This window comes from Pongo abelii, chromosome 14 (assembly GCF_028885655.2).
Source record: "Pongo abelii isolate AG06213 chromosome 14, NHGRI_mPonAbe1-v2.0_pri, whole genome shotgun sequence".
Taxonomy (NCBI): domain Eukaryota; kingdom Metazoa; phylum Chordata; class Mammalia; order Primates; family Hominidae; genus Pongo; species Pongo abelii.
The window spans coordinates 38,132,296-38,153,833 of NC_071999.2; the positions used below are offsets into that span (position 1 = coordinate 38,132,296).

At 45.2% G+C, this 21,538-nt stretch overlaps 1 protein-coding gene across 6 annotated transcripts in view; it reads right to left on the reverse strand.

Moving 5' to 3' along the window:
• STARD13 (StAR related lipid transfer domain containing 13) overlaps nucleotides 1-21,538 on the reverse strand; it is a 249,314-nt gene that overhangs the window by 97,461 nt on the left and 130,315 nt on the right. The window contains exon 1 of one of the 6 annotated variants that reach the window (XM_024230842.3): nucleotides 5,143-5,394. The exons of the other annotated variants lie outside the window; for them this stretch is intronic. The gene's annotated coding sequence lies outside the window, so the exon portion shown is untranslated. Of the gene's footprint in view, nucleotides 1-5,142; nucleotides 5,395-21,538 lie in introns of those variants that run through there. 6 annotated transcript variants of the gene reach the window in all.

Here is a 21,538-nt window from a genome sequence, read left to right on the forward strand (position 1 = left end):
ATTCTGTTGTTGCACATGGAACACAACCGAAAAGGACCATTTAGAAACATGCTTAAAGGGCTGGGCGTGGTGGCTCACGCCTGTAATCCCAGCACTTAGGGAGGCCGAGGTGGGCGGATCACGAGGTCAGGAGATCAAGACCATCCTGGCTAACACAGTGAAACCCCGTCTCTACTAAAAAAAAAATACAAAAATTTAGCCGGACATGGTCGTGGGCGCCTGTGGTCCCAGCTACTCGGGAGGCTGAGGCGGGAGAATGGCGTGAACCTGGGAGGCAGAGCTTGCAGTGAGCCGAGATTGTGCCACTGCACTCCAGCCTGGGTGACAGAGTGAGATTCCATCTCAAAAAAATAAATAAATAAAAAATAAATAAATATAAAAATAAAAAAATAGAAACATGCTTAAAGAAGCAACGTGCTTCTCTGCACTTTTGGGATGAGATGGAAATGTTCCTGCCCACTAGCAATCCTTAGCTCTGGCCCCTGTACTGAGAGCTTCAGGAGGTGGCATTATTAGTGGGGATGCACTTTAAGTATTATTCCAAGAATTGGAAACAGAAACCCTCCCACACTGAGCACAGATGTGGTGAAGGACGGCGTATCTCAGTGGCATGGCCGCATCAAATCCCGTGTTCAACCGACTACACGAACCTATTTTGGTCAGTGATTATTGCTGGTATTCCTGTGGTTTATCCCGATGTAACTTGCGGAATCTACTATGATAACATGGCTTACCTCTGCCAGTTATTCCATGTAAAAAGAGATTAAATGAGAGATTGCCAAAAAACTTCCACAATTTACATAGTTTTCTTCATAGTATTTGAACAAGTAGACTCAAATTTTCTTTTTACCTGTTTTAAACCTCAGCTCAAGAGCAAAGTTAAACCAGTTTGAATGTCCAGCTCTCCATGCAGTCAAGTTTTAAATGAAAATGGTTGAGGCAGGCCTTCTAGGCCCCTTCTGATACTCAGATTATTGTTCTGTCAAAGAATTTTCAAATTCTGGCCTCAAAGGTTACCTTATTTTCAACATTTTCTAAATTGAAAAAGAAGGGACAGTAGTAAAATTGGAAGCATGTTAAGAAGTTGCTCAACTTGATTGTTCCAAGTATATCCTTGGTTCTGTGTAAAGAACCTAAAAACGGAGGCCTTATGGTCAACATAAGTAGTACATAATCTGTCAGGCAACCTTTGGATTCTTAAGAATTTTTATTTGATTATAAAAGTAATATTGGTCACTTATTTGCCATTTTTCATATTATTTATAAATAATATCATGCTGAACATCTTTGTTCGGAAAGCTTTGTCTACATTTTTATGAAACCATTTCGTTAGGATAATTTCCTATGAGAATTATTGGATCAGAGGATCTTGATAAATGCTGCCAAACTGCCTTTCAAAAAGATGGTCAGATTTTCTTTTTAAAACACAGCTAGTCACAGACATGCCAAGGCTCTCTCAGAATAGAGACAGTTGGATGATAGTTTTAATGTTTAGTTACCTAACTATGATTAGTAGGATTCAGATAGGACTAGTAGGTTAATAGTTAATCTGCTGGTGATTAGATGTAGGGTTTTGCATTGTTGGAATCTCAGGTTCCCAGCTGACAATAGTCTATACGCTGTTATGCCATAAGGGACAATTTATTCCAGACACACAAATGGGTACCAGGGTTCTGTCCCAGAAGATGTGTAATGACAGGACCCCACAAAGAAGTGGTATGGAAAGACTGACTTTCTCATTCACTTGACAAACATTACTTGAACACCAAACAGACATGAGAAACCACAGCGAGCACCAGGGAGTCAAAGCCGCATGGTACCTGGCCTGTCTTTGCGGAGCCTAGGGAGGAAGGAAGATGTGTAAATAAAGAATGAAGTAGAACAAGATAAAGCCTTGATTACAAGTTTGGAACCATGAATGAAGAAGGCTCTAGCTCTATGGAGGAATGGTGGTGGGAAAGGTTTCAAAGGCAAGTGATGTTTAAGGTAGCTTTGGAGGAGGAGGAGGATGTTGGCAAGTGGTAGAGAAAATATTTAGCGGAGCACAGGGACAGAACTGGGCAGAGCGTGGAGGTGTGAAAACATGGGGTGTAATAATGAAGTCATCTGGTGGGTGGGGCAGGAGGGACATGGGTGGCAAAATTCGCTCGATTCCTCTTTCTGAGAGGGACTCTGGGGGCTCCAAAGAAACCTTTGAGGAGATCAAAAAAGAGCTAAGAGAAGCCTTTGAATGATGGGCAGAATTTATTAAGAAAAGAAAGAAAGGAATATTCCAGGAGCAAAGAAGTTGTCGAAGTTCAATTAGTGACTTTAAATGGCCTGAAAGTTTTCAAAGCATTTTCATGCACATTATGTCATATGTACCTCCCAATCACCTCGTGCTATGGTAAGGCACACATTTGATTCCCACACTGCAGCAGAAGAGCACAGTTGAATGGCGTGGCTCCCAAGGCTGCCACGCTTTGAGATTCCAGGGGCCACCACGCACCGTGTTCACAGAACTGGGTGCGTGGTGGCCTTTAGATTCTCTGTACTGGCAGCTGACACTGGCAGGTCTGGCTTCTGATGTCCTTTGCACTACACTAAGCTGCGATCATGTTCATCATGTAAAATGAAAAGGATTTAAAATGAAAACACACTAATCACTCTTATCTTTTAATATCTTATATGCTGCTATGCTATCAGTTTTACTGGATTATTTTGAAAGATGAAGTGCGTGTGTGTGTGTATATACATATGAAGATTGGCATATATTTATTTGTATGGTATATCTATGTATCTATAAAATGTGAGAAAATATTAAGTACCTTAATCTGCACTATTATCCATTTTCTTCACATTAGGAAGTTTAAAAATTACATATATTCAACCATACTAAATCAAAGCAGCATCACACCAATTTTAGCCCGATTTTTAAAAGTTCAACCTGTTTGAGGAAATGACTAGTCTTACACAATGCTGAGAATCTTGATGAGAAAATCAAATAATTATTCTACGAAGAGAAAAAAATAGATGCAAATACCTTCAAGAGCAGCCTCCTATAAACAAAAGTACTACCACATAAGATTATAGAATTTTGTTTTTAATTTTGTTTTAACTTTAAAAGGCTAAAGTTTTTAGCTTTTTCAGTGTAATGCAGAAGTTCTGTCTAAGAGAGTGGAGGCAATTTCATTAATGGCATACGTACCAAAAGCTAATAGCACAAGATGCATTATAAATGTCTTACTGACATTTGAAATATCTCTGGGAGACAAAAATGGCTTTAATTATTCACTATATTTGTAAGCAGTGAAATAGATTTATCAAAAGGTTAATTATCTTCCTCAAGGTCACAAAATTAGGCAGCATAAGGGTAGTGTCTGAAATCCAAGGCTTCTGACTGTTACCTTGGTCCTTGAAATCAATTAAAAACGTCTCCATAAGGTCTGACGTGGGTACTGTCAGAAGTTGGCAAAATTCTTTTACACATTAGAAAAACAGGTCCGGATGCTACCTTGTCACATGTCAGTATGTGTCAGCACATGTGAGTTTAGCTCATGCAGAACATACTGGTTGGCACAGATGATTCCTTCACATGCAGATATGGATCTACACATCCACAACAGTATGTTCCAGTATTTCACAAAGAGTATCAGATGCACATCTCTAAATGACTACATAGGTTGCACGGAGTGTACAAAGAACTCTGTCTACTGATATTTCCTTCCTCTCATTTTTCACATTTAGACTCTAGGAAACAGGCTAAGCTAATGAAAAGACAGTACGACAAAATCTTCAACTTTCAGTTTCTGATTTCCCCAATAAGAAAAGACATACATGTGGCATTTCTTATGAGACGCGTGGAAAGAACCCCGTAGAAACCATATGGTTGTCAGTAACGGCATAATCTCATTCAAAGGTGCTAAGAACACTAATGAGACCAGGATGTCAGGAAAAGCAGAAATAGATCAATATTTCTCTCCCATTTATAGTTGTCCTCACCATCAGTCTCTGCACCAGCTCTATGTAAATGAAATCAATCAGCAAGGATTTCTGCAAAACGCATAAAACAGTTGTTCTCTCGGCTCTACCGGAAGATAAATGATTCCAGACGTTGGCCTGTGGCCATTTTCCCACACATGCTCCAGAGCTCTGACATCCATATTGGGCCATAACACTGAGTGGTTTCTACTTTGGCGAGTTTACAGCCAGCACTTCCACTTCTGGTTTGGACTAGACAGCCTGCTAACGCAGATGCAAAATAAGTCCCTTTCCGCCTGTGTAAATTGTAAGAGAATTGACTTTTTCCAATAAAGGAGCTCCTGTGAGCCCCCTGAAAACTTTCTGCTATCGCTCATAGAATCTTATCATTCTCAATCACTGCTTTAGATCCCCTTGGAATTAGACAAATCCTGGCCTAATAAAACATGCGACATATGACATCGAACGCAAACCACTTAGATGTAACATACAATTACCGACAGCCCAAGTCCAACTTTGAAAACGAAGCCGTTGGAAAATGTATTAAACATAAATAGCAGGATTGTTGCATATGGTAGCTTATGTTCTGAAAGAGGGTAACAGACTTTTTGAGAAAGATAAACTACAGAAGATCCAGAAGCAGCTTCCTTTAAAAATGATGTCAACACCAGTAACATTATTTGGAAGGCTCCTGGGAAGTCCAGGTCATATTCATAGCTATTTAAGTAACGTTGCCCATGGAATTAAGCATCCTAATACAAAATATTTACTGCCAACCTCGTCAATCTGAAAGGTGGGTCGCTTTCTTAGTAAACTGCCTTTGAGGAAAGATACAAATAATTTTGCCCATTGTTATAAATAGAGAGAGAAGGAAGGAAGGAAGGAAGGAAGGAAGGAAGGCCTTATCTATATCTGTAGTCTGAGATAAAACAATTCTCTCTGAGATTAAATAAAAGTAAAATAAATCTAACTGTAACTTGCAAATGTTTCTAGAGTGAGTAGCCAAAATGACAGTCACTGCTTTTTAATTTTAAATCAAGTTCTTGTTAAGAGAATGTTGTAAATATCAAGTCCACTACAAAGAAAACTTTTTATATCAATGACAAAACTCACAATCTACATAGGAAGTAACTGTTGTCTTTCCCACACCACGATCTCTTTTTCTATGGAACACAAACTTACTTTGTTTAAAATTGTCCTTAGGCTGTACCTTTCAAACAAAACCCCTCTCTTCTTCAATTCATTTTCAGCTTTCTTGAAAACTGCTCCTCAGAAACTGACAGATGGTGCATCTGTCACCGAGTGTTTTCTCTTCGTTATCTCTGCCAGCTAATATTTCCTCTGTGCTTGGCTGTTGTCTGTGAGACTGGTCCACATCATTCTAGCCTGATCAATGGTGTGCCTGGTTTGAGGTTGGTTTTGGCCCCGCCTCCAGCTCTAAGAGAAAAAAATGAAAACTCACAGCTGGATTTCCTATAAATCCTCTTTTTAAAACTGGCTCTGCCGCTCTGGCACATACCAGAGGAAACGCTGCCAGTCTATCGCAAACCAAGGGGGGCGCTCCTTCTCCTAGGCACCCCCACCACTAGTGTCAGGTGCCTTCCTTATATAACACACCCCATTTTAAGTTAGCCTAAAACTTCGCAGGAACAGAGGAAGTGTTTTAAACCAAGCTTAGGTTTTTCCATACCTAATAAGACTCGAAAGAAGATGCCCATGACTGAAACACACACACAAACACACACACACACACACACACACACACACACCCATAAGTAATTTTTAATCTGTTAATACTGTGCAAACCAATTCCAAAGAGAAAACGGAAAAGGAGAAAATGCCAAAATAGGATATAACAAAATTAGTGCACATTTAATTTTGTATCCTTAAAAAACTCAGGTCATCTTTCACATTCTGATGACATTACACCCTCAGTTGGCAACAGGATTTGCTGGTATTTACACTGCCAACGAACTTGGTGAATCAGGAGAATGCATGGGATGCATTTCAGGTTCCAGATGAGAGGCAATTGCTTCTCTGGGTTAACTGCTACCAAGTGGGGTTGAACAGGTGACTGTGGAACAATCAGTCTACTCTGTAAGTTAGCACAACAAACAATGCATTATAGACTTCGTATTCTGCATGCTCAATGGTAATCTCACCTTATCAGTGTGTGGAGGCCACACGTTTACTATGAATAGAAAAAGTGAGTGTTCCTAAACTAAGGCTATATGTTGGAATGCTGTACTAGGATTCACAGTCACAGGATCTGGATTCGAGTCTCAGTTTTATTTCTCGGCAGTGTCCTCGAACATGAAAGGCACAGAGTATGCTCTGGAGACCTCTCAGATGACAGCAGATCAAATGAAGATGATAAAGAACTTTGTTGTTATTATGCAACACTCATATTGTTATTTTCAACAACAGAGAGAATATTAAATAAATATACATATTTAATCTGGCAGAGGATGATACCAAACTGCCACTGCCTGTGATAAGGAGAGCTAAAGATAAAAGGATTCCGGGAGTAAGGTGCAGAGTATAGAGTGCATGCTGAGGATAACAGCCACTCAGATTTTAAATGTTTGAACTCCACAGTGAGGGAGAATACAAAGTAAGCATAGGGCAGAGTGGGGCTGAATAGCAAAAGTTTGATTAGTTCTTCTTCCACTCTCACTCAATAGAACCCTAGAACTGGCATCTGCCATTAGTCAGTGAGCTCCTTAAAGGCAAGAACACACACCCAATTGGTGTCTGTCAAATAAGAGAATGAATGAGACCTTGAACTAGATAAGAGGTACTCACTCTAAGAGAGGGAGTATAGAGTATTGTGAGAAGCCTGAGTTTGAAGTTGTAAAATCAGATACTTCAAGGTTGAGAGTGCCTGTGTGTCTCACCCTTGTAGGGATTTGTAGGGAGAGAGGCTTTCTGAGTAACTGAAAAGTAACACGAGAGATTTTGTTCAGGGTCCCCTGATTTCATCCAGCTTTCTACACTCACCCCTCAACTCCACCCCTTTCCCACTTCCTCCATGAGAATGTCGTTCTGTGACAATGAACTTGAGTCAAGAACCAGGACGTTTGTAAACATCCCTTTAATGAAAGCACATGGATTGTTGGGTCAATTCTTCCCATACGGTGTTGCAAGTCTTTGCTTGCTGTAGCTGGCCAGAAGTCAGCTTTTCAATTCAGCAGGCCCTGCTCGATGCAGGCTGTGTGACAGGCATCTGTGACCCTGCCCCGCCCATGAAAGGCAGATTATAGGGGCTGCTCCTGCTCCTACCCTGCCTGGCACCTCACTGCCAATGAGCTTCTGTGCTCTTGACTAAATATATTGGGAAATTCACTACTTCCATAATAGTTTCATGTGTGTGATCTCCTCTCCCCAAGCTAAAGGATTATGCCAATTTTGGGTAAGAGAATTTGTCAACTGCAAAGATCTTATCTAATAAATCCTTTTAAAAAAAACCTCCTAAAATGTGCAAGACATTCCGTGCTAGCCACTTCAGAGGATGCATGCTGCCAGCTCTCTCTGGCACAGGTGGTCTGCAAGGGTACATGAAATGAAATTATAACCTAAAGCAGTATATGAGGACAGTGGGAGGTGGAAAGAGTCTAGGTTGGGGAGTGGGAGTGGGAGAATCTAGAAAACATGACGGGGTTATAGCATGAGGGTACACAGGCAGAGATGAGGGAGGACCCTGGAGAGAGAAGGACACTTCCAAGTAAGGAGTGAGCTCTAAGGCACCCAAAGAAACAGGAGGCAAGGCAAGCTTGGGGACTCAGGAACCTTCTGGTGGTGCTGAAGCACAGGGAACACATGGGGGAAATCAAGCAAATGAGTCACCAAAGATGGGGCGGAACCATATATGGGATGGCCTTGGCTGCTGGGAGAGGGTATAGAGAGTTCATACCAGCTCAGGCAGCAATTGTGAACCCTTGGGGGTTTTAGAGCACAGGTGTAACACAGTCTGAGCAGTGAGATCTAGAAACCATGTTAAGGATGGATTCTAAAGGGAAGCGTAGGCAGATGGCTCCACTCAGGAGGCTATGGCAATTATTTCAGCAAGAGGTCATGAAGGCTGAACTAGGAGGACAGGATTGAAAACAGGAAGAGTGCTAGAGGCAACCAGAAAGACATTCGAGTCGAGGGAGATATGTCTTAGGAAATCCCATCTTGAGGAATTTTTCCTGGAGGTATTTGCAGACAGGTGTACACACATATTCAAGTTTTAATTTCAGCATTTGTCATTGCAAAAGATTGCAAATTACCTCAGTGCTCACCAATAGGAAACTTACAAATAAATTATGGTACAGCCACATAGTGAAATACTTTTGCAGCCATTTAAAATACACACACAGTTACAAGACTACTGTTGTAACATGTTGGTGATAGGCACCAGATTGCTAGTGGTCAGGAGTATGCCTAGAAGAGAAGTTTTAGACAGGGATTCAATTTATGGCAAAGGAAGGAAAATATTGGGGAGTGGAATGTGCATGGGTGAGGACCTCAGGACTTGTATGTTACCCCCATATTGGCACCTGCATTCCCCAGGACCAGGACAACCTAGAACTGTGCAGTGTACAACCTACGCAAATGTATATGGTGTCTCTGCCCACAGCCACTGACTCAAAGGTGCCAGAAATCTGCCTCACCAAGCCTTGATCAATTTCATAATCAAAAGCCCAGAACCTGTGTGCCTGAGCCAATCAGCATTGGAAAGGAACAAACAGCAACACTACCCATATTGGGGACCTAAAAATGCCTTTAAGAATTATACCAGATGGCAAAGCAAAAAGCATGATGTCTGAATCTTCTCTCTCTTTCTCTCTCTCTCTTTTTTTTTCCCCCAAATTCCAGGGCCTAAGAAGCCAATTAACCATTCCAAGCAATATCTAGGTGTAAGTGCAGTGAAAGTTCATAAACTGAACACAGCAACAACAATTAGGACAGATCTGCTGGTCCTCAGTCCTGCCATCCTTAAGTGAGGGATCAATATTTCAATCATCATTCCCTTTCTTTTCAGTGACAGGACATCTCGAATGACCATATACAAGAAGCGGAGTCCAAGACCAGCTGTAGTGGCTCACGCCTGCACTCCCAACACTTTGGGAGGCCGAGGTGGGAGGATATCTTGAGCCCAGGAGTTCAAGACCAACCTAGGCAACAAAGAGACACCCTGTCTCCACACAAAAAATAAAAATTAGCCAGGCATGGCAGCATGCACCTGGAGTTTTAGCTATTGGGGAGGCTGAGGTGGGAGGATCACTTGAGCCTAGGAGGTGGAGGCTGCAGTGAGCTGTGATCATGCCACTGCAGTCCAGTCCAGTGATAGACCAAGATCCTGTCTTAAAAAAAAACAAAAACCAAAAAACAAAAAAACAGAGTCCAGTTCCAGCTTCATGCACAGAGTGGGTGTGCAGCTTCAACAGCAGACGCTGGGGTCGACAACAGCCACAGTGTTCTTTGAAGGGGCAAGGTAGGAAGGATGCTAGAGGCAATGAATATGGCTCCTTGGGGACTTTGTTTTCTTTTTTGCAAAGAGCCAGGTCTGACTACTAAACATCAGCTCTGCAGAGAGGAGAGCACACCGAGGAAGCAGAACTTACTGCACATCAACGGAGGAGCCCTTATAAAGTAACAGGTTGCAGACAATTTGCAAATTCCGGCAAGAGTAAATGAAGAACACAGTATTTCACAGCCAGTGAGGGCAGTATGACTTCATGGATAAGACTGTGCTCCCTTTACAGTGCAAAAAAAAAACTGCACTTAATGCCCAAATGCCTGAATTCTAATCTTGGCTCTGACGGTACAAGCTGTGTGAATCTGAACAAGTTGCTTGCAGTCTCTCATTGTTGAATAGATAATAATGGTACACATCTTAGGGTTGTTGTACAGATTTAGTGCGTTAATGTACGTAAAATGTTTGCCACAGAGCTTAGCATAAGCATTCAATACATGCTATCATTCCATAGTTAGAATGGAATAAAACACAGGGGATTTAAAATATAGGTGATTATGACTACACTTAAAAGACTGACTTTGATTAACCACAAGTCAAGACATTGAGAATTCTCTGTAAGAACTGCTAATTGTATTAATGCCTGCAATTTGAAATACTTGAGCAAATAGGGTGCGATATCGTGTGTTATTTAACACTTAGGTTAAGCTATCCTGCAGATGCTGCTAGCATCTAATCAACCATTCAAAATCTGGTAGACCAACAGTTTAGCTGGCATTCTAAAGAGCACACCTCCACATCAGAATCGGCCGTTTCAAGCCCTGTTGTTATCATTTCTCCGTTTCTTCTGGTCATATATTTTGGTTTAGATCTTGGATACCAAGAAATTCACCAATTTCTTGACATAAAGGAATGAGAAAACAAAACCTCCCTGGAAATGTACTATACATTATTTGCATTATGCTATGAATATCATTATAAATATGAAAATATAGTTATTGTATAGGACAGGATCATTCCTTTTTAGTAAATTATTTTTATCTTCACAAAGTGAAATCAAAGAATATCTAACACACTCTAGTAGCTAATAAAAAAATCTCTAATATATTATTTTAAAAATATTTTAAAATAAAAATATTACATAAAACATGAAAGATATTAAAATAAAAATATTATTTAAAATATCTTTTAAAAATATTTTGATGATACCAAATAATGCTCATTGAAAATATTTAAACAATGCAGAAGCATAGCCTAAAAAAGTAAAAGCCTGTTTTTATTCCTAACTTCTAATTTCACTTGTCTCCTTGGAAGTAGTCATTATTAACAGTTTGGTGTGTATCCTTCCAAACTTGTTATGCATATATAACACACTTGTTATATATGTGGGTTTTGATATCTGTGATATCAGACACCAAGGGGGATTGGTTCCAGGATTCCCACAGATATCAAAATCCACAGATTCTCAAGTCCCTGATTCAAAGTGGGATAGTATTTGCATTTAACCTACATACATCCTCCTGTATACCTTAAATCATCACTAAATCACTTATAATACTTAGTACAATGTAAATGCTATGTACACAGTTGTTCTACTGTGTATTGTTGAGGGAATAATGACAAGGGAAAGAAGTCTGTACATGTTCAATATAGACACAATTTTTAAAATAATGTATTTTTCAATTCCCGGTTGAATCTACAGATTTGGAATCCATGGACAGAGAGAGCTGACTCTGTGTGTGTGTGTGTGTGTGTGTGTGTGTGTGTGTATGACACATATTCATACACATAACTTATGTATGTAAAATATATATATGTCTATACATACTTGTACATATATACCCATGTTATACACCCATAAGAATTGTTTTTCACTGAAACAGAATCATAATATATGTATTATTCTCAGACTTACTCTGTTCATTGGACAATATGTCTTGGAGATTTTCAGATAAACAAATAAGAAAGCTAATAACAAATTAGCTCAGTGGAACCCCAGTGACTATTGCAGTCAAAAGTGTGGTTTCAGGGGACCAGACAAAGGAACCAGCACCACTCCAGAATAGTGTCAGAAGCATGCCTTTTGGGGTGGCTCACCTGTCCCCCTGAAGCTGACAGATTTGTCCATCTGTACCTCTCCAATAGCTTTACATCCCGAGCAGTGTGGTAGGAAAGATGGGTTAGTGAATCCGCACAAACTCATAAATGAAAACATTTATTAAGTAGAATTTAAGTCTTACTTCGTGACCAACTGTTCCTTTAGCATATGCACAGATATCCAGAGCATGCCTGCCTTGTTTTCTACTCCCATTTTAAGCAGAAAATAAAGCCACTTTCTACTGTTGAATTCTTCTTATTTACAGCAAGAGAAATGTCAACCTTTCAGATTTGGACACTGAGCTGCTTGGGCACACTGGCACCCAGAGCCTACATGAGCAGCGACATGTATTAATCCTCAGGGGTCCTGCAGGCAGGTGTGGGCAGGTGCAGATGTGCATGAGGAGGACTCTGGGACTTTCCAGTCTCTAGGGTCATGGAGCCTATTTTCAAGTCGCAACTTGCAGTTCTGAGGTTCTCAGGCTACTACATATGCCTCCAACTCAATTTCACTCGCGAGCATTCCAGGTAATGTGGAGAACCAAACAAACTCATGTTTATAGTGTGTATGAAAAACAATCTCTTCGCAAATCCTGTTCCAGAATTTTACATTCCTAAACAGGTATGATAATCTGTCATCTAATTTCTGCTATTATTAAATTGCCTTTCTTTTTCTGAGAAAAAAGTTACCTTTCCTTATAAAATGACACATTTTCACCTTTTTGTTAGCAAGTATTGTTTAAAAAGGAAAGTTTTGTCAAACCATAATGTTTTTAGATCCAGGCAACCCACCCCTTATCTCTGCTACATTCTTGTTTTGAAGCAAATCAAGGCAATGTGCTTGCTAGTTGAGTTATTGACCCCTATTTTTTGAACTCCCTTTATCCAAAAAGATTCCATAAGAAAAATCAGACAGCACATCTGTAACATGAGGGCTCTGACAATGAACTGTAACAGTAATGCCAGCTGGGTACATAAAAGTCCAATGCTAAGAATTTCATTCCACATCAGGTACAGTTTGAAAATGTCGGCAATGCCTTATCTCTGTGGACATTTCACTGCACATATAGGATTTCTATCTCAATATTTGTAAAATTCTAAGAGTTATACACTCTGGCTTATATTACCCAAAAGGAGAGGGAGAGAAATGGGGGAGAAAAAAAATCTTGTCGGCAAAGAGTCAACCGTGCACTGGGGAGTCGTATTGAAAACAGAGAAAACAAAATCACGTAGTACAAAATTAACTATGTTCACAAGAGAGGCTCAGAGGGACATAAGGGATAAACAAAATCTCCATCACATCAGCATCTTTCCTACAAGTCTGATGTTCTAGAGAGTCTGCTCTTTGTTTCTGTTGCCAAGGACTGGAACCTACTCTGGCTCTCTCGAGGTAGAGAAAGTATGTGAAGTTCTGGCATTCAACAGCTGCAGACCAGGGAAAGTCAACAGTGAGGCAGAAAGCATAAACTACCTGCTGGGGCAAGCCAATTTCATGCATTGTGCTCATGGCAAGACAAGATTGGATTTGCCTCTTGCAACTGGCACTGCTGTTCTTCAGGATTGATTACCCTAATTCTGTGCTTATCTTGTCCTTTCACCCCAACTGTCTACTAACCTTTGACCTGTATATCAAAGCTTATACTTTAAATTTTCAATGGTGGTATCTTTAATCCTGGGCAGAGAAATCCAGAAATCCTTGGTATAACACTTAGCACAGGGCCTGCTTTAATTAAGATGCTAATGGGCATCAACAAGGAAGCTGCAGTTGGGAAAGAACAAAGCCCCAGGTCACGTGGCAAGGCAGGCTGATCACTTTCTAAGCTGGATTTCTTCCACTATTTTGAAGATTACTTCACCTCTCCCGGCCTCACCCAAATCATATATACACCAGAGTTTTCACTTTCATTTGGGGTTCGCATCACAAGCGACTGTGCGATGAAATATTTTAAAAATCTAGCATCTCTTTTAAAGTTCAATTTGAAATTTAAGGAGAAAGCAGACTTAAAGAGGGTTCTGAAAGTGTAATGAACATCATCTCTTTAAACCTCACAAACAAAAAGCACATTCTTCATTTTTTGATTTTATATCTGACTGCTTTCCAACAATAACTTTAATGGTTGGGTTGAAATAAACTTAAAAACCGAACTTGGAGGCATACTTATCTAAAAGGTCTAGGAATCCTAAGCTCCTGAGACTGAGTTCTCATTTTGCTGCAAAGCGTGGGTGGCCACAAGCATTCCTGGCAGCTATAAGGCATTTGCTAACGTATTTGACTTTTAAAGTTGTTAATCACACTTATCAACACAGGCAAGCAGCACTGGCCACAAAAGATTAGCTGCTCTGCTATAATGCTCCCAGTAATCCAAATGGAGGAACATCCGTGCCGAGTGATATGTGCATCTGCTGGCTCCACAACCTTTCAGTGACTTCAGAACTTATTAAAGACCTTAGCTTTTAATAAATCCCAGATTTTCTTTTCCATCACCTTACACACAAACACACACACGCAGATACACACACACATGCAGACACACACACGCGCACACATACACACACACAAACACATCCCCTGTAATGGTAGCTAAAACCAAATATTCCCAGTGCTGTGCAGTGTATGAGTTTTTAAAACAACCAGGATGTGCTTCAAAACACCACAGACATTCTGAGTTTCGAGGGGGCCATCACTGACAAGAGATTCAGATGCTACTGATCTCCTTTCACAGGTGCTCCTGCAAAAAATGTGTACAACCAGCAGGAAAGGACTTGGTTTCCAGGGAAACAGAATCTTGTTTAAGTCCTTTGGAAGCATTAGGTTCTACTGCAGTTTTTCCCCTCAGACACACAGACTGTTGCTCCTTGCAAAAGAATTTACTTAGTGAACAAGAAAATGCTTTGCCCAGCTTAGAGGTAAGTGCATCAGAAAATTCAGGAATAGAATGAGTATTGGTGGCGGGCGGGGGGGGGGGGGGGGGAATAAGCACCTCTCACTGAGCCTGCTAGTCTCTGACTGGTGGGATCTTGCTTTCACATAAGGATTCTTCCTTACAAGACCTGAGGTTTCATCTGCAGACATGTTTCTGCCTTGTTGGAGTCATGCTGAAGTCCCCATGCTTGCAGCTTGGGCTCTGCTCTGCCCAGCCAGTCTTAACCCTCAAAGGCTAACAAGCGCTTTACTTCTACAAAACAAAGCAAAAACAGTGAAGATCTATCTCCTATTTCAACCTCTGGTAACTCTCCAAACAGCATCCCCTCATAACCTATAAACATTCTTTCACTTTGTAATATAGCAAATGACTTATTTTTTACACTAAAAACTTTTTTTACTCTGTTCTTTTGATTATGATGTAGTTCAGAGTTTGGATCTAGGATGCTTGGACATAATAATGCTCATTATATTTAAGGTCACTTCTATCACCTGGAGGTGTGGCTGCTTCATGGCTTAAATGTGATCGAAGAGTTACTGGAGTGGGGACTAGAACAAGCAGAGAAATCTCATTTTCTAGATGTCTTAAAAGGAAGGCAGAGTATCATTTCCCTGAAATATTTGAGTGCAGGCCATTTTAAAACCATAGATAGAACAGGAAACTTTTTGTGATCAAAAATATGGTTGGTATCAGAGTGGAAGAAAATCTTCACAATCTATACATCTGACAAAGGGCTAATATCCAGAATCTACAACAAACTCAAACAAGTTAGCAAGAAAAAATAAAGAATCCCACCAAAAAGTGGGCTAAAGACATGAATAGACGATTATCAAAAGAAGATTATACAAATGGCCAACAAACATATACAAAAATGCTCAACATCACTAATGATCAGGGAATGCAAATCTTAAAACCGCAAGGTGATTCCACCTTACTCTTGCAAGAATGGCCACAATAAAAAAAATAAAAAATAAATAGACGTTGGCGTGGATGCGATGAAAAGGGAACACTTTTATGCTGCTGGTGGAAATGTAAACTAATACAACCACTCTGGAAAACAGTGTGGAGATTCTTTAAAGAACTAAAAGTGGTCCCTCTCCCTCCTCTCCCTCTCCCTCTCCCTCCTCTCCCTCTCCCTCCTCTCCCTCTCCCTCCTCTCCCTCTCCCTCTCCCTCTCCCTCCTCTCCCTCTCTCTCTCCCTCCTCTCCCTCTCCCTCTCCCCTCCCTCTCCCTCTCCCTCCTCTCCCTCTCCCTCCTCTCCCTCCTCTCCCTCTTCTCTCCCTCTCCCTCCTCTCCCTCCTCTCCCTCCTCTCCCTCCTCTCCCTCTCCTCTCCCTCTCCCTCTCCCTCTCCTTCTCCCTCTCCCTCTCCCCCTTCCCTTTCTTCGGTCTCCCTCTCCTTCTTTTTTCGGTCTCCCTCTGTTGCCGAAGCTGGACTGTGCTGCCCTGATCTTGGTTCGCTGCAACCTCCCTGCCTCGGGCTCCTGTGACTCTCCTGCCTCGGCCGGGTGCCTGGGATTGCAGGCGTGCGCCGCCACGCCTGAATGATTTTTGTGTTTTTGGTGGAGACGGGGTTTCGCCCTGTTGACCGGGCTGGTCTCCAGCTCCTGGCCTCGAGTGATCTGCCTGCCTCGGCCTCCCGAGGTGCTGGGATTGCAGACGGAGTCTGGCTCACTCAATGCTCAATGGTGCTCAGGCTGGAGTGCAGTGGTGTGATCTCGGCTCGCTACAACCTCCACCTACCAGCCTCCTGCCTTGGCCTCTTAAAGTGCTAAGATTACAGCCTCTGCCCCGCTGCCACCCCGTCTAGGAAGTGAGGAGCATCTGCCTGGCCGCCCATCGTCTGGGATGTGAGGAGCCCCTCTGCCCGGCCGCCCCATCTGGGAAGTGAGGAGCGCCTCTGCCCGGCCGCCCATCGTCTGGGATGTGAGGAGCGCCTCTGCCCGGCTGCCCCGTCTAGGAAGTGAGGAGCGCCTCTGCCCAGTCGCCCAACGTCTGGGAAGTGAGGAGCGCCTCTGCCCGGCCGCCCCGTCTGGGAGGTGAGGAGTGCCTCTGCCCGGCTGCCACCCCGTCTGGGAGGAAGTGAGGAGCACCTCTGCCCGGCCGCCCCGTCTGGGAGGTGAGGAGCGCCTCTGCCTGGCCGCCACCCCGTCTGGGAGGAAGTGAGAAGCGCCTCTGCCCGGCTGCCCCATCTGGGAAGTGAGGAGCGCCTCTGCCCAGCCGCCACCCCATATGGGAAGTGAGGAGCGCCTCTGCCCGGCAGCCCCGTCTGGGAAGTGAGGAGCGCCTCTGCCCGGCCGCCACCCCATATGGGAAGTGAGGAGCGCCTCTGCCTGGCGGCCCCGTCTGGGAAGTGAGGAGCGCCTCTGCCCGGCGGCCCCGTCTGGGAGGTGAGGAGCGTCTCTGCCCGGCCGCCCCCTCTGGGAGGTGAGGAGCGCCTCTGCCTGGCCACCCCGTCTGGGAGGTGAGGAGCGCCTCTGCCCGGCTGCCCCGTCTGGGAGGTGAGGAGCGCTTCTGCCCGTCCGCCACCCCGTCTGGGAGGAAGTGAGGAGCACCTCTGCCCGGCTGCCACCCCGTCTGGGAGGAAGTGAGGAGCACCTCTGCCCGGCTGCCCCGTCTGGGAGATGAGGAGCACCTCTGCCCGGCCGCCCCGTCTGGGAGGTGAGGAGCTCCTCTGCCTGGCCGCCGCCCCGTCTGGGAGGAAGTGAGGAGCACCTCTGCCCGGCCGCCCCGTCTGGGAAGTAAGGAGCGCCTCTGCCCGGCCACCCCGTCTGGGAAGTGAGGAGTGCCTCTGCCTGGCCGCCACCCCGTCTGGGAGGAAGTGAGGAGCGCCTCTGCCCGGCTGCCCCATCTGGGAAGTGAGGAGCGCTTCTGCCTGCCGCCACCCCGTATGGGAAGTGAGGAGCGCCTCTGCCTGGCCACCCCGTCTGGGAGGTGAGGAGCGCCTCTGCCCGGCTGCCCCGTCTGGGAGGTGAGGAGCGCCTCTGCCCGGCCGCCCAGTGTGGGAAGTGAGGAGCGCCTCTGCCCGGCCGCCACCCCGTATGGGAAGTGAGGAGCGCCTCTGCCCGGCCACCCCGTATGGGAAGTGAGGAGCGCCTCTGCCCGGCCACCCCGTCTGGGAAGTGAGGAGCGCCTCTGCCTGGCCGCCACCCCGTCTGGGAGGAAGTGAGGAGGGCCTCTGCCCGGCCGCCCCGTCTGGGAAGTGAGGAGCGCCTCTGCCCAGCCGCCACCCCGTATGGGAAGTGAGGAGCGCCTCTGCCCGGCCACCCCGTATGGGAAGTGAGGAGCGCCTCTGCCCGGCCGCCCCGTCTGGGAGGTGAGGAGCGCCTCTGCCCGGCCGCCCAGTGTGGGAAGTGAGGAGCGCCTCTGCCCGGCCACCCCGTCTGGGAAGTGAGGAGTGCCTCTGCCCGGCCGCCCCGTCTGGGAAGTGAGGAGCGCCTCTGCCCAGCCGCCACCCCGTATGGGAAGTGAGGAGCGCCTCTGCCCGGCCACCCCGTATGGGAAGTGAGGAGCGCATCTGCCTGGCCACCCCGTCTGGGAGGAAGTGAGGAGTGCCTCTGCCTGGCCACCCCGTCTGGGAGGTGAGGAGCGTCTCTGCCCGGCTGCCCCCTCTGGGAAGTGAGGAGCGCCTCTGCCCGGCCGCCCCATCTGGGAGGTGAGGAGTGCCTCTGCCCCGCCGCCACCCCGTCTGGGAGGAAGTGAGGAGCGCCTCTGCCTGGCTGCCCCATCTGGGAAGTGAGGAGCGCCTCTGCCCGGCCACCCCGTCTGGGAGGTGAGGAGCGCCTCTGTCCCGCCGCCCAGTGTGGGAAGTGAGGAGCGCCTCTGCCCAGCCGCCCCGTCTGGGAAGTGAGGAGCGCCTCTGCCCAGCCGCCACACCGTCTGGGAAGTGAGGAGCGCCTCTGCCTGGCCACCCCATCTGGGAGGTGAGGAGCGCCTCTGCCCGGCCGCCCAGTGTGGGAAGTGAGGAGGGCCTCTGCCTGGCCGCCCTGTCTGGGAGGTGAGGAGCGCCTCTGCCTGGCCGCCACCCCCTCTGGGAGGAAGTGAGGAGCGTCTCTGCCCGGCCGCCCTGTCTGGGAAGTGAGGAGCGTCTCTGCCCGGCTGCCCCCTCTGGGAAGTGAGGAGTGCCTCTGCCCGGGCGGCCCCGTCTGGGAAGTGAGGAGCGCCTCTGCCCGGCCGCCCTGTCTGGGAGGTGAGGAGCGCCTCTGCCCGGCCGCCCTGTCTGGGAGGTGTACCCAAGAGCTCCGAAGAGACAGCGACCATCGGGAGCGGACCATGAGGACGATGGCGGTTTTGTTGAAAAGAAGGGGGGGAAGTGTGGGGAAAGGAAGGAGAGATCAGATTGTTGCTGTGTCTGTGTAGAAAGAGGTGGGCATAGGAGACTCCATTTTGTTCTGACTAGGAGAAATTCTTCTGCCTTGGGATGCTGTTGATCTATGGCCTTTCCCCCAGCCCCGTGCTCTCTGAAACATGTGCTGTGTCAACTCAGGGTTAAATGGATTAAGGGCGGTGCAAGATGTGCTTTGTTAAACAGATGCTTGAAGGCAGCATGCTCTTTAAGAGTCATCACCACTCCCTAATCTCAAGTACCCAGGGGCACAAACACTGCAGAAGGCCGCAGGGTCCTCTGCCTAGGAAAACCAGAGATCTTTGTTCATGTGTTTATCTGCTGACCTTCTCTCCACTATTATCCTATGACCCTGCCACATCCCCCTCTCCGAGAAACACCCAAGAATGATCAATCAATACTTCATAAAAAAAAAAAAAAAGAACTAAAAGTAGAACTGCCATTTGACCCAGGAATCCCACTACTGGGTATCTACCGAGGGGAAAAGAAGTCATTATATGAAAAAGATACTTGCATATGCATGTTTATAGCAGCAAAATTCGCAATTGCAAAAATGTGGAGCCAACCCAAATGCCCATCAATCAATGAGTGGATAAAGAAACTGTGGTATATATATATATATATATATATACGATAGAATACTACTCATCCATAAAAGGAATGAATTAATGGCACTCACAGCAACCTGGGTGGGATTAGAGACTATTAATCTAAGTGAAGTAACTCAGGAATGGAAAACCAAACATCATGTATTCTTACTCATAAGTGGGAGCTGAGCTATGAGGATGCAAAGGCATAAGAATGACACAATGGACTTTGGGGACTCTGGGGGAAAGGGTGGGAAGGAGGCAAGGGATAAAAGACTGCAAATTGGGTTTAGTGTGTACTGCTAGGGTGACAGGTGCACCAAAATCTCACAAATCACCACTAAGGAACCTGCTCATGTAACCAAAAACCGCCTATTCTCCAAAAACCTGTGGCAATAAAAAATTTAAATAAATATGTGGTTGGTAACATTTGACCATATGTATACGAGAGGCACCTGACAACCATAACTGAAGCATGCCCTGAGAACGACCACATTGTCTAAGAAGAAAGTGTGTTTGGAGTCCCAAGCTAAGGAATCTGAGAATGGCCAACCTGGAGTTTCACTTCTTATCCATGAGGGACATTTGAATCCCTGGCCCATCCCTTGGAACACAGGCCATACAGGGAATCAAGGCCTTTGGTTTTGGGTTAAATGGAGGTTGCTAGGTGGAGGGTGCTAAGTTAAAATGCTATATAACTGCATGCTTTTTATAAACAGTAGTGGTCTTCCTGTGTAGTCTGCTATCACTGGACTGCCCCATATATAAGTCCCCCCAATAAACCCTATGTCTCGTTGGCTGACTCCAGGTCTCTTCTTTGGCCTCTGGACATGGTACTATCCCTACTGGAGTCAATAGGGATCTGGCATGACACCATATGACACCTATCATAGCCCACAGGACATGAAATTTGAAAGACATTTCTACTCTTGCAGCTCATTGTTTTACTGGCATGTGCCAACTAAGTACTGACATGCCACTTGGGGATGAGTGAGGAGGCTGCCCCACCCTTGTGACTCCACGGTGTGAGCACCTCCTGCCTCCTGCCTTTCACCTCCATTGCTTGGCCTCTTCGAAACCCTCTCCATCCAACCTGCTCCTGTCAAATATGTCTCTTGTCAGACTGAGCAATGTCAGACTGAGAGCATTTATTTCATGGGCAAGAAGCCAGAGTGGCTGCTGTGACGTCTGACTGCACGTGTGGTGCAAGCACATAGGGGAAGGGGGCCTTAGATCTTCTCAGGTCAAGGAGGACCACGCAGCCTGGCCTTCTTCACTTAGCGCTGCATGAGCTCACTGGGCTGGCATCAGAAAGCCCTTCCAAAACAAGAAGATACAAGATAAAACCTTCAAGAGAGCAAGGGAGGAGAATGATGCCCCTTCTGGGAAGAATGCACCAAGCCAGAAGTAAACAGCTTCATGAAAAATATTTTAAAAGTTAAGCTTAAAATTGTTTTTTAAACTCAGCTTTACTGAAAAAACTACAAGCCCAGAGTCTCTGCTGGGGCAAGGATAAACAAAGCATGGTTCTTTCCAACAGGAAGCCCTCAGTCTAGCAGGACAGGTAAATCAGGCAAGTGATTTATTTTAAAAGAGAAAGACAAGGGAAATGAACATTTACTGAGTGTCTACTTAATGGCAAAGCTTGGAGCAGACTATATTACACACACACACACACACACACAAATTCACACACATCTCATTTTATTCCACTTTACAGAGGAGAAAACTAAAGCTCATAGATTTCAGTGGTGTCAAAAGTTACACGGAAGTAGCCAACTTTTTACTGTATGGCAGACATACCTGACAGCAACAGCTTAACTTGAGCAACACCCTGAGAGTTACCCTATGGTTTAAGAGGAATGCGTGTTCGGAGTTCCATGTTAAGGAATCCAGGAGTGGCCAACCAGAGATTCACTCCTTATCTATGAGGAACATCTGAGCCCATGGCCTGTCCCATGGAATGTGGGCTGTCCTGGGGAGTCAGGCCCTTTGTTTTGGGTTAAGTGAAGGTTTCCAGGTGAAGGGTAAGTGAAAATGGTACATAAATTGCATGCTTTCTGAAGGTGGTCTCAGTGCTCCTGTCCAGCCTGCCACCACTGGAACACTCTGCATGTAAGTTCCTCTCAATAAACCCTATGTCTCATTTGCTGACTCTGAGTCTCT